This window comes from Leptosomus discolor, chromosome Z (genome assembly GCF_034619465.1).
Source record: "Leptosomus discolor isolate bLepDis1 chromosome Z, bLepDis1.hap2, whole genome shotgun sequence".
Classification (NCBI taxonomy): Eukaryota; Metazoa; Chordata; class Aves; order Leptosomiformes; family Leptosomidae; genus Leptosomus; species Leptosomus discolor.
Window position 1 is genome coordinate 91,625,703 of NC_141419.1, and position 10,953 is coordinate 91,636,655.

A 10,953-nucleotide genomic window follows, 5' to 3' on the forward strand; every position below is an offset into this window, starting at 1 on the left:
GCATCAGGAGAAATCTGAACGTTGGGTGAGGCAGTAAAAATCCTGAAATGGCGTTTGTCCTGTCCAGCAGGCAGTTACCGATGAGACGCAGTCGTAACTGTTGAAGGGCAAAATGGGAGAATCTCGATCCTTAATTTTCAGTAAGCCTTTAACTTAATTTTTATACTTCTACGACAGCATATAAGAGGCAGCGCATAATGGATTGGAAACCCCTCAGCAGCAGCACGTTGAATCTTTGACAGTTTTGCCTTTATGTCTTTCTTTTCCTGAGATTCAAGAAAAGAGCTGCAGCTCCTTGACAGCCGTGACGATCCCAAGCCAGAACTGCATCTCCTCCTCAGCTCTTGACTGTCTCCAGCTCGGTGAACTCGACAAGTGTTTTTGTCAGCTGGCAATCTGCGATCTTGCTCGCTCTGCTTGCTTCTTTCGCTGAAGTCATTACCCCCGTGTTTCTTGCCCTCAGTGACGCGCTCCTCAAAAAACTAATTGTGCTGGAGTACTTGGTAATTTCACTTCACCTACTGGAGAGCTGGGATTAGCAGGAACCGGAAGGTTTAGACGGCTTTGGCCCTATTATTGTGAAGTTTTGAAAGTGAGAGTGTTTCTATAGAATCACAGACTGGTTTGGGCTGGGAGGGCCCTTCAGGGGCCATCTAGTGCAACCCCCTGCAGCGAGCAGGGACATCTTCCACTGGATCAGGCTGCTCAGAGCCCCGTCCAGCCTGACCTGGGATGTTCCCAGGGATGGGGCACCCACCGCCTCTTTGGGCAGCCTCTGCCAGTGCTTCACCACCTTCATTGTACAGAATTTCTTCTATGCGGTCTAAATCTTTTCTCTTTCAGCTTAAAACCTTTACCCCTCACCCTATCCCTGCCCTACCTGATCAAGAGCCCCTCCTCACCTCTCCTGCAGCCCCCTTTCAGCACTGAAGGCCGCTCTAAGGTCTTCCCAGAGCCTTCTCCAGGCTGAACACCCCCAACTCTCTCAGCCTGTCCTCACAGGGGAGCTGCTCCAGCCCCCTGAGCATCTTCATGTCCCTCCTCTGGACCTGCTCCAGCAGCTCCATGTCCTTCCTGTGCTGAGGGCTCCAGAGCTGGACGCAGCCCTGCAGGGGGGGTCTCACCAGAGCGGATCAGACCTTAACACAGTAGAGATGTAGGAGAGGAAACCTTTGTGCTGAAATGGTTTAAAAATCCTTGAAGTGATTCCACTGGGAATCCCTTGGAAGGAGCCGTAGCCACTGAAGCAGTGCTGGTTAGCAACGGTTGTTCCTTACGTCTGGGCTTGATGAGGAGGATGCGCTCAGGGACCTGGCTGCGATATAAACCACGTCGTTACCGGCTCTGGCGCGCTAAAGTCCTGGGAAGTACTCTGGCTGCTTTATGGAGGGGGACTGACAGTACAAAGGAGACAAAGGGTCTCCCCCCAGTCCCAAAACAGGTCTGTAGCAGCACTTGTCATTGAACCCGTGTCCAGCTCCTGTGCCTTACCTTTGAGACCATCTTCTTGTGACACTTCTAAAGACGACAGCGTCCTCTCTGCGTAGCCCAGGAACGACTGCCTCGATTCTTTTACTGGGACCTGTTACAGAATTCCTGTGCCAGCGAACATGTGGGGGGGTGTTTTGCCCCTGGACCCTTCAGCCATTGTTTATGCCTTGATTGGGGGTCTCTGTTGAGACCTCTTTAAGCTCTTCTTCGAAGAGTAAGCGCTTTAGAAAGGACCGTCTCCTTGATTCGCGTTTTTACGCTGCTGTGCAGAGTGACTGGGGTCGCTGGTCCCTTCTTTCATGTGCGGCCCATGAGGACAGCCAGATGGGTCTTCCTCTTAAGTGGGATTCAGACTTTAAGAAATCCTCTTTCTTCCTCTCCTTCTCCTCCTCACCATCTGCTCCATAAAAGCTCAGTCGTCAGGCATTGTTACGGACACAACTTTTGCGAGGTTACTTTCTTTTTTATTTTTTCAGGCAAGACTTAAACATTACAACCGGTGGGTTTGCCTGCTCCAGGGTTGTTTCCATGACCAGTAACAGGTTTTTTGAGGACCGTGGCACTCTTTCTGGGACTGAGATTTGCGAGTTGCCTGTCGTAGGGCGTTATTCACGAGCACTGAGCTGGTTGCTTCTACCCCCTGATGCGCTGAGTCGGCACTCTGGTCCTGGACAGGGGAACGAAACCAACGGAAAGCACTTCTCCGTCGGTCCTGTGGGAGCTGGATGACGGATGTGGCCTTCCCTGATGTCCTCCACCTCCAAAACGCTGTTCTCGGTGTGTTTCTGACAACGATCTGGGGGGGTGCGGTGTGCGACCGCGCCGAGTCGACGCCGCTGAAGTCCCCGAGAGCTTTTCAGCGCTGCGAAAGTTTCACTCGGCGAGACCTGGTGGAAAAGCAGAAGCAGCGTCAATAAACATCTCGAGGGGTTTTGGCGCTGTTGGCTGCTGTTGTGCCTTGTGAGTGATACATCGCTCCTAAATTCACAGGACTTAATTCTTTCGAGCTCACCGAAAACCACCTAGCGCTTTCTTGCTCCAGTACCTTTTTCCGTGTCTTTTTGGTGAAGTTTGGTAGCGCGACAAAGGTGTGATTCAGCTGGATTGAGAGCTGTGATAACCCAACACTCACCCTGAGAGGGTTTTTTGAGCACGAAAGCCTAGTTAAGCGTTTCTTCTTTTAGCCATTGCCTTTTGATAAGCGGTCAACAGAATTCCCAGTAGTTCCTTTGTAGCTTACTGTATGTTTTTCATTAGATCTAGTTTGTGGATAATATACTCTAGTTAACTTTCCTGAAATTCTGTAACAGAGTATGTTTTTGATTAAAAAAGGTAAAGATTCAGGTCTTTGGCTCCTTTATTTCATTCAGGGGGGAGCTTTCACCCTGTTTCTGGCCGGCTATAAAAACTACTAGCCGCAGTCTTGATCTGAGGACTGCAATTTCAGAGTGTCCTGGTCTCCACGTCCCAGTTTCTCACATGCTTGGCTGCAGCCACCATCGAACACCCAAAGCCAAGTGCCGTTTCCAGCGTGGGCACCAGCAGTTTGGTGGATGCTTGTATTAATGGAGATTCTTTCTTTTAAACCGCCGGCCAAGCTCTGTGTGTGTTGTGGTCTGGGAGCAAGGACCGGAGAGCAGAGCGAGGAGCAGGTCTCCGCAGCCGTGTGTGTCGGTGAGCAGATGTCTTCAGCGCAGAGCTGGTTTTAACTCTGAGCAGGAGCGGGCACAGGGCTTCAGGGGTAGCTGCGGTGGGGTGGGGGGGCGCCGGTGCAGAACTCACGGCGGGTCCTGAGCTGCCGGACTGATAACTGTAACGCAAATGCTGCTACTTCCCCCCCAAAAAACATCTTCCTGGATGTACAGAAACATCAAATCCTCAAGTTCTCCCCCCGCATTAATTTCCTGTCGCCAAGACTCTCCCGTCCAGTTGCGCAGCCCCTCCGTAAGCTCGTCAAGCGCCACCTTTAACCAGTTTTAGCTCCTCTCCGGAAAGCTTTCCAGACTCTTCCTCCCGCAGCCCTTCTGTAACTGCTGGCGGGTCGCAGCCAACGTAAAACCATTGGATCTCACGCTGGTGTTACCGGAGCAGCAGCATGTGGGGACAAGATGCTGCGCGTTTAACTGCCCTGGCATGACAGGCGCAGGATAAATCCATCCCACAAAGCTAAAGCAGGACCAGAAAGTCTTCATCTGAGCACCAGCTCCTGCCCCGTCACCCTGTGGGTGAAGCGTGGGCTTCCTGTGCTTGGCAAAAAGAGCACGAGGCCGAATTGGGTATTTTTCATCTTTCCTTTGGCCTGCACGTCCAAACATTGTAGAAACACGTATTTCCCGCCCTCCCCCGCTGATGGCATGCACACCATACGGGGTGGGGGAGATGCTGTGCCGCGGGGAGGGACCGTAGCGCTGGGGATAAACTGCCTGGGACTCCCAGCGGAGCCCTGGCCCCGTGGCCAGCTGCTGGTCCAGCGTACGCCCGCGGCAAAAATCCCTCCCTCAGCCTCCTCCGTGGCCTTGCTGCGGGTCCGTGCGGTTCCTAATGCCCTGCTGGTCCCACTCCCTGGAGCATGGAGGAGCAGGGGGGGTTTATACTGTCAGATGTCACCAGAGCTTGAGCTGTGACCCTTCCTCAATGAGCCAACTGTGACCCTTCCTCCAGTGCACCAACGACGTTCGTGCTCGGCCGCGCCGGCAGTTGGAGGGAGCAGCTGGTTGGGGGGTGGCCGCGAGGCCCTTCAGGGTGTTCAACGGCACCAGCAAGCCCAGTTTTATGTTTACCCAGCTGCTGGAGCCAGGGGGACCCCAGCCCACCCCAGGGGGGGAGGGCAGGATGGTGCCAGCCTGGCACGGTGTGCTGCGGCGACGCGAAATCCTGCAAAAATTAAGGGGTTTGGAGGTGTTTTTTTGGGGTGTGCTGCTCCATAGCTGCTCCTGTGGAGGCTGGGTGTGTGTGTGTGTGTGGAGATGGTGTCACTTATGTGTGCCCTGGGCAGCCTTTAAGGCTCCTGTGGCTGCTGGGGGGTGGTGGGTCCCTTGGCATGGAAGGGCTGGGGACAGGTGCCACCGAAGCCATCCCGAGCCGGTGAGCACAACAGCTCCGCAGTGATGTCTCGGTGACCCCCAGCACTGTCCTGCCTCACGTTTGTGTGGGTGGAGAGGGCCTCTGTGCTGCCCGGGGGCCTGGGGACATCGCTGTGCCAGACCCTTGCCCGCCCTGTTGCCATTCGCATTCCCATGGGAGCCCTGGGGTGACACTGGGGAGCCTGGCCAGGGTGTTGCCACAGGGCCACGCCTGTGCCACCCGAGGCAGGGGGTGTTTTGGGGCTGCTGTGCCTCAGGGCCTCTGGGGCGGGTGCCACTAGGTGTCCTTAGTGCTCCATGGTCACCACGGGAAACTTCTGCATAGGAGGGGAAAAGAGGTCGAAGCCCACCCAGGGCCACAGCACCCCTTGGCCTGGCCAGGGGGCTCACTGGGGGGACATTGTTGTGGGGACCCGGTGGCTTCGGGAGCATCTCACAGCAAGCGAGGGCCACGTCCCCTTTCAGTCACGTTCTCCACAGGATGTTGGCAGGGGATGGGGACATCCCCCAGCAGCACCTGGCAGTTTGGGGTGGTTTTTGTTGATTTGAGGAGTCGGGGCAAAGGAAATGCAGACAAAGTGACATTAAGCAACATGACCCCCGCTCGTGGCGGGCAAGTGGCACCGCAGGCCCAGGGGTAATAGGTTTGCGTGCTGGGGCCGGCACCGCAGCACTCGGGCAGGGGTTTGAGGCTGCCCCTGGGCGCAGGGATGTGACCAAGGACACCTGGCACGGCAGTGGCACAGGTGGGAACGGCAGCTGTGGGTGGGGACACCTGGGAAACTGGTGGCAGCAGCAGGTGGAGGGGGGGATGCACTACTGAAACACCGTTGGTGGAGCAGACCCTGAGGAGGGAGAGGGCACGGAGCATCCCAGGTAAGCGATAGGATGAGAGGGAACGGCCTCAAGTTGTGCCAGGGGAGGTTTGTTCGGACATGAGGAAGAATTCCTTCACTGACAGAGTGGTCCAGCCCTGGCACAGGCTGCCCAGGGCAGTGGTGGAGTCACTGTTCCTAGAGGTGTTCACAAACTGTGTAGATGTGGCACCTGGGGACATGGTTTAGTGGTGGGCTTGGCAGTGTTTGGCTAACAGTTGGCCTCGCTGATCTTAAAGGTCTTTTCCAACCTGAACGGTTCTATGATTCTATGATGGTCCATGGGCGCTCCTGGGCAGCCTCCACGCTCCACTTGCTCCATATATAATTTTTTTTTGCCTTGAATTATGGAGACTTCGTTGATTAATGACCCAATTTCGCGCTTCCCCTGACTTCAGGCAGCCCGACCTGCCCAGCTGCGCTGAACCACGGCCTCAGCCTCCGCCTGCACAGCGCTCCTCCTCAAAGCATCATATTCCGAAAACAAAGCTTAGACTTTTCCTTTGGTGGAGGTCTCCTCCCCCCCATCCTTAAAACACCCCAGTGCTTCCATTCATGCTGTGGAGCATTTGCCAGCAGGTCTCAGCAGGTGAGATTTCCTACCAGCCCCTTGGTGCAGCTCATCTGCCCCAAAACCATTTGGTTTCTTTGCAACAACCTGCACACAGACACCTCCCCCAGCTCCTTTCTAATTTATTCGTTTTAAACTTTACCCAAGCAGCCTCTGCCACCAAAACTGCTCCCCACCTTACCGGCACCGGCATTGTCCTGGCACCTGGTTGTCCTGGCTGCTCCAGTGAGCTGATGAGCAGCAAAGCTGCAGGATGGGAATTAGGAGGTCCCTGAGGGTGGGGAGCTCCTTCCTGGGACACGCGGCAGGAGCTCAGTCACCCACAGGTGAGTTTTACCCCAAGCTCTGCATTCCAGTTTGGCTCCTGAGACTCGATGCGTTGGCGGTCTCATCCCGAGGGAAGCATCGCCCTCCTCCCTCTGCCAGAGCGACAGGCGACGTTAAACATCCTCACTAGAGAGGGAGACGGGAGTTTGGGTTCCAAGGAGGGCGAGAAGCTCTGAGCGCAGCTCCCCGCCCCCATGCACCAGCCCAACTGCTCGCAGAAAGGAAAGCCCAGCCCGAAGCACAAAAGGGAGTTATTTATTTTATTTTTAAACTTAAAAGCATTTTGTTGCCAGCTCCTGTGCCGTACCTGCTGTCCCCAGCAGCCCATTTGAACCCTGTGGAGCGCTGAGCAGGACCAGCCGAGCCCTGGCTGATTTTCAGGACGCAACGGGTGATGCTGAGCCCAGGGACGTGCCCTTCCAGGTGCAGCCTGTGCCGCTCCACACGCCTACTAGCGAGCAATATCCACACCGTGAGGCAGAAAACAGCCCTGAGTTCCTTCCCCGCCAGCTGGCAGAGGTTTCCCATCCCTATTTCCCCCTTTACTCCCAACCAGGAGGTGGAGGAGGTTTCCCAGCGCAGGGACTGGGCTCTCGGAGCAGCCAGATGCTGCTGGAGGAGGGCAGGGCTGGGAGACACCGTCCAGGTGAAGGTCGTGTGGGGCTTCTGCCTGGTGCCGAACCAGCCTCGCCGATGCCAAACCAGCCTCGCCGGAGCCCTCCCTGCCTGGGGCGGGCGGGGGGATGCTGCAGGAGCTCCCAGGCCAGCACATAGACCAGCTGGGGCTGAAAGGAAAGAAAAGAAAAAAAAAATAATAATAAAAAAAAAAATCCATGTTTAGTGCCACCTTAAAACTTCCATTTGAAATAAAAAAATGTTGAAATTGTTCAGCTGTCCCAACCAACCTGGCTGGCAGCGGGGCTGACCGGCTCACGCCGCTGCCCAGTGGGGAGTGCTTCCCTTTCCGTGACTGAGAGTTAAAATTCCAGGCGGGTTACTCACTCATCATAAGTGCTCCTGAGCATGGAAAAATAAATTCACGCTGGCAAATTGAGGAGAAATAGAGGTTTTTTAAGCCCGTGTCTGTCTTCAGCGACGCTGAAGCAACTGCGGCACTGCTTGCTCTGCTAAATAAAACGTGTTGGAGGGGTTGGGATGTCAGATGGTTGATGTACAGCTGGAAATAACGAGGCTCCATCTCCCCCTGCCTGAGGTTTGATGTCCGAGGCCTCTTGCTGCGACACTAAAACCGCCCCAAGACCCAAGCGAAGTGAATTTAAATATTCTTTGATCTCTTCCCAAGCCTCACTATTAAAAAGGCAGTTGAAAAGAAATATTCTCCTTGCTGTCCTCCTGAAGAAAGCAAACAGAAAGTTTAGCTTTGAGGACAGGAGCTCCAGAGCGGTGGCTTTGAGGACCACAGGCTCCACCATCTCCCTAAACCCCAGGGATGTTTTCACCAGTTGATGATGAAGGAGGGGTGCAACATCCCCCAGGCAAAGCGGCCCTCGGGCATCTAAAATCCTTGGCCAAGCAGGAGAAATTCAGGCCAGTGCATTTGCAGGTACTGCCAGGAAGGAACAGCTTTTCTTTCCCCCCGCTCAAAGAATAATCGGAAAGAGGTTTCGATAAAAAAAATTAGCAGCACCCCGTCGTATCTACCCCACCATCCCCTTCAACGCCAGCAGCCTCTGGCAGCGTTTATAGTTATAAACCTAAACCTTTGAAGCCAGGTGGCCTTAAAATGCCATTTCCCATCACTCTCCTTCGTCCTGGGGAAGGGGTCGAGGCGCTCTGCTTTGCTGCAAACCCCCTTCCCGGAGCGGAGCTGCTCCCTCGCGCAGGTCCCCGTCGGTGAGAAGCGGGGGAAGGACGGATGCTCCAGCTGGGAGCGAGGATAAAGCTGCACGAGCAGCACTGAAGTATCTAAACACACCTCACCCGGGGTCAGGAGAGCGCAGCGGGGCTCCTTCCAGCGGCGAAGCCAGTCGAAGGGATGACAGAGGGGGCCCATGGCGAAGGGGGGACATGAAGGAAACGTTAAAGCACTGCACCAGGGACAGGGGACAGACCTCCGTCAGACTGGGAGGGAACACCAGGGGACACATGTGACTTGGCCTCACAAGGAGATCCTTCGGTGACCCGCCATTGGAGGGGGGGGCCAGAGGAGGGACACGAAGATGCTCAGGGGGCTGGAGCAGCTCCCTGTGAGGACAGGCTGGGAGAGCTGGGGGTGTTCAGCCTGGAGAGGAGAAGGCTCCGGGGAGACCTTAGAGCGGCCTTCAGTGCTGAAAGGGGCTGCAGGAGAGGTGGGGAGAGACTCTGGATCAGGGGGTGTGGGGATGAGACGAGGGGTGACAGTTTCAAACTGAAAGAGGGGAGATTGAGATGAGATATTAGGGAGAAATTCTTCCCTGTGAGGGCAGTGAGGCCCTGGCACAGGCTGCCCAGAGGGGCTGTGGCTGCCCCCTCCCTGGCAGTGCTCAAGGCCAGGCTGGATGGGGCTGGGAGCGACCTGGTGTAGCAGGAGGTGTCCCAGCTCTGCTCACTGGAAGACCACAAGCTGTTTTCTAAAGGCACCACGTAAAGTCAGCAATTAACGGAAAACAAGGTTCTCCACACACGACATCACCCAACCCCACTGCGTAGGAGGCACCGGGGAACCCCCCGGGGCAGGTGGGGGAGGTCAGGCAGCCCCAGCCTCCCCCGGCTGCTCCCAGTGACAACCACGAAGCCAGCAAAACATTCCAGTTAATGGAAACAAGTCTTTATTAAGTAACTTTTAATATCAGAAAAATAAAACTCTTATAATTCTCTTTACAGCAAATATATAATATCAGTGCTTTGGCCATCATAAGTTAAAGGCCCTTTATCATAAAATATATGGTTTTTAAACTTTACTCAAATTGAATTTATAATCCCTATGACCTCCCTACATATACATAACAAAAAGTGTAGTAAAATTAGCAAATACTAAACTATATTGATAGTTTTATCATTCTTAGTTTGTGGTTTATAGAAACGGTACACGCACCTAAGGTCTGTCGCTTCCTTGGCTTATTAGTTGCCGTGTACGATGCAGTAAAATACAAAATACATGCTGGGTGAACGTTTGTTCGTATCTACAGGACTGCAGCTAGAGGTTAGGTTTCAATACTGACATGTAACTATTCTACAAGCAATTCTAGCATTAAAGTTATGCAGTACGTAATATGCCGTCAAGGCAACTTTTATACTGAAAATCATAAAATAAAAACCGTTATTTGTAAACTTTTATACGAAATGTAACTCTTCAAGTGGAAATAAAAAATAAATTTTTCTGTTTATTTACTAGTTCAATACAGATAGAATTTCTTTGTGTTATACTGAGAAAAAAGCTCTGTCTTGTCTTGGGAAAATAATGCTTCAAAAAAAATAGAAAAATCCACCAGAACTCCGCTTTGTGTCTTTTTTTTTTTTTTATCTTTTTTTTGTTGTTTTCACAGATGCCAGCACAGATTTGGGAACGTACTGAGGATGGAAAAAAAAGCTTGAAACATCCACAGGTTGAAATGTAAGAAGCATGTTCAAAAGACATTTTGGTTTGGTTTTGTTACCTCATGATTGGAAAGAGAGCGTTGAAATGAAGTAAACTGATCGCAGGGCCACTGTCACAGCTGCTGTCATGACTAACACAAGGGCACGTATGCGACTCCCCCTTTTTTTTTTTCCTTTTCCTTACTAAAATAAAATATATATTTATATATGTGCAAGACAAATATGGATCAAACACAAAAATGCTTCACATTTTGAACTATATCTCTCTAAAAAAAAATGTAATTTAAGAACAGCTTGATCGGACTAACGAACGGAATGTCAGCATCCTCACTATTCCTCGAAGTAGGTGCATCCCAAAGCCCTGGCTGGAGCGGGATGAAGCCAGCCAGGCTAAGAAAAGCGGTGGAATTCACCAACGGAGACGGCCCTGATCCTCCGGGCACACCTCCCTGAAGACGGCGGGCGAAACGGAGGCGCAGCTTCTCTTCCCCCGCCTCCTCGCCACGCATCATTCGAACCTGCCGAGGACATCATCCACTTCAAACTACGCTTTTCTTTTCTTTAAAAAAAATAAAATAAAATAAAATAAAATAAAAAAAAAAAGGTATTTGCAATGCTGAAGAATTAGGCATAAGTTGTCGCCGAAAGCAAAACAAAATATTTCCCCAAACCTGTTTTGTTTTTTTTTTTTTTTTGTTTGTTTTTTTTTTTTTCAAGACTGGCAGTGTAAAGAAGGCAGCGTTGGAAGTGTTGTTTGATATATCGGTAATGCCACAAGCCCTCCACGGCAGCGCTTCTGCGTTCAGGCGACGAGGTTCGCGGCTGCCAGTGCACAGAAGTCGGACGCTTAAGAGATCCTCTAGAAAGCCTGTAAAATTTGTGGGGTTTTTGCTTTGTTTTTTGTTTTGTTTTTTTTTTTTTTTCCTACTGTGTAATTGACGAAAGCTTCCCCTCGCTGTGCCGTAGCGCCACGGCAGACGTCCCTCCGCTGAGCACGCCACCTGCTGACACTGAGCCGGCCAGAGACCACCTAGGTTTAGTGTTACCGTAGCAGCCTTTTGAGAAAGTA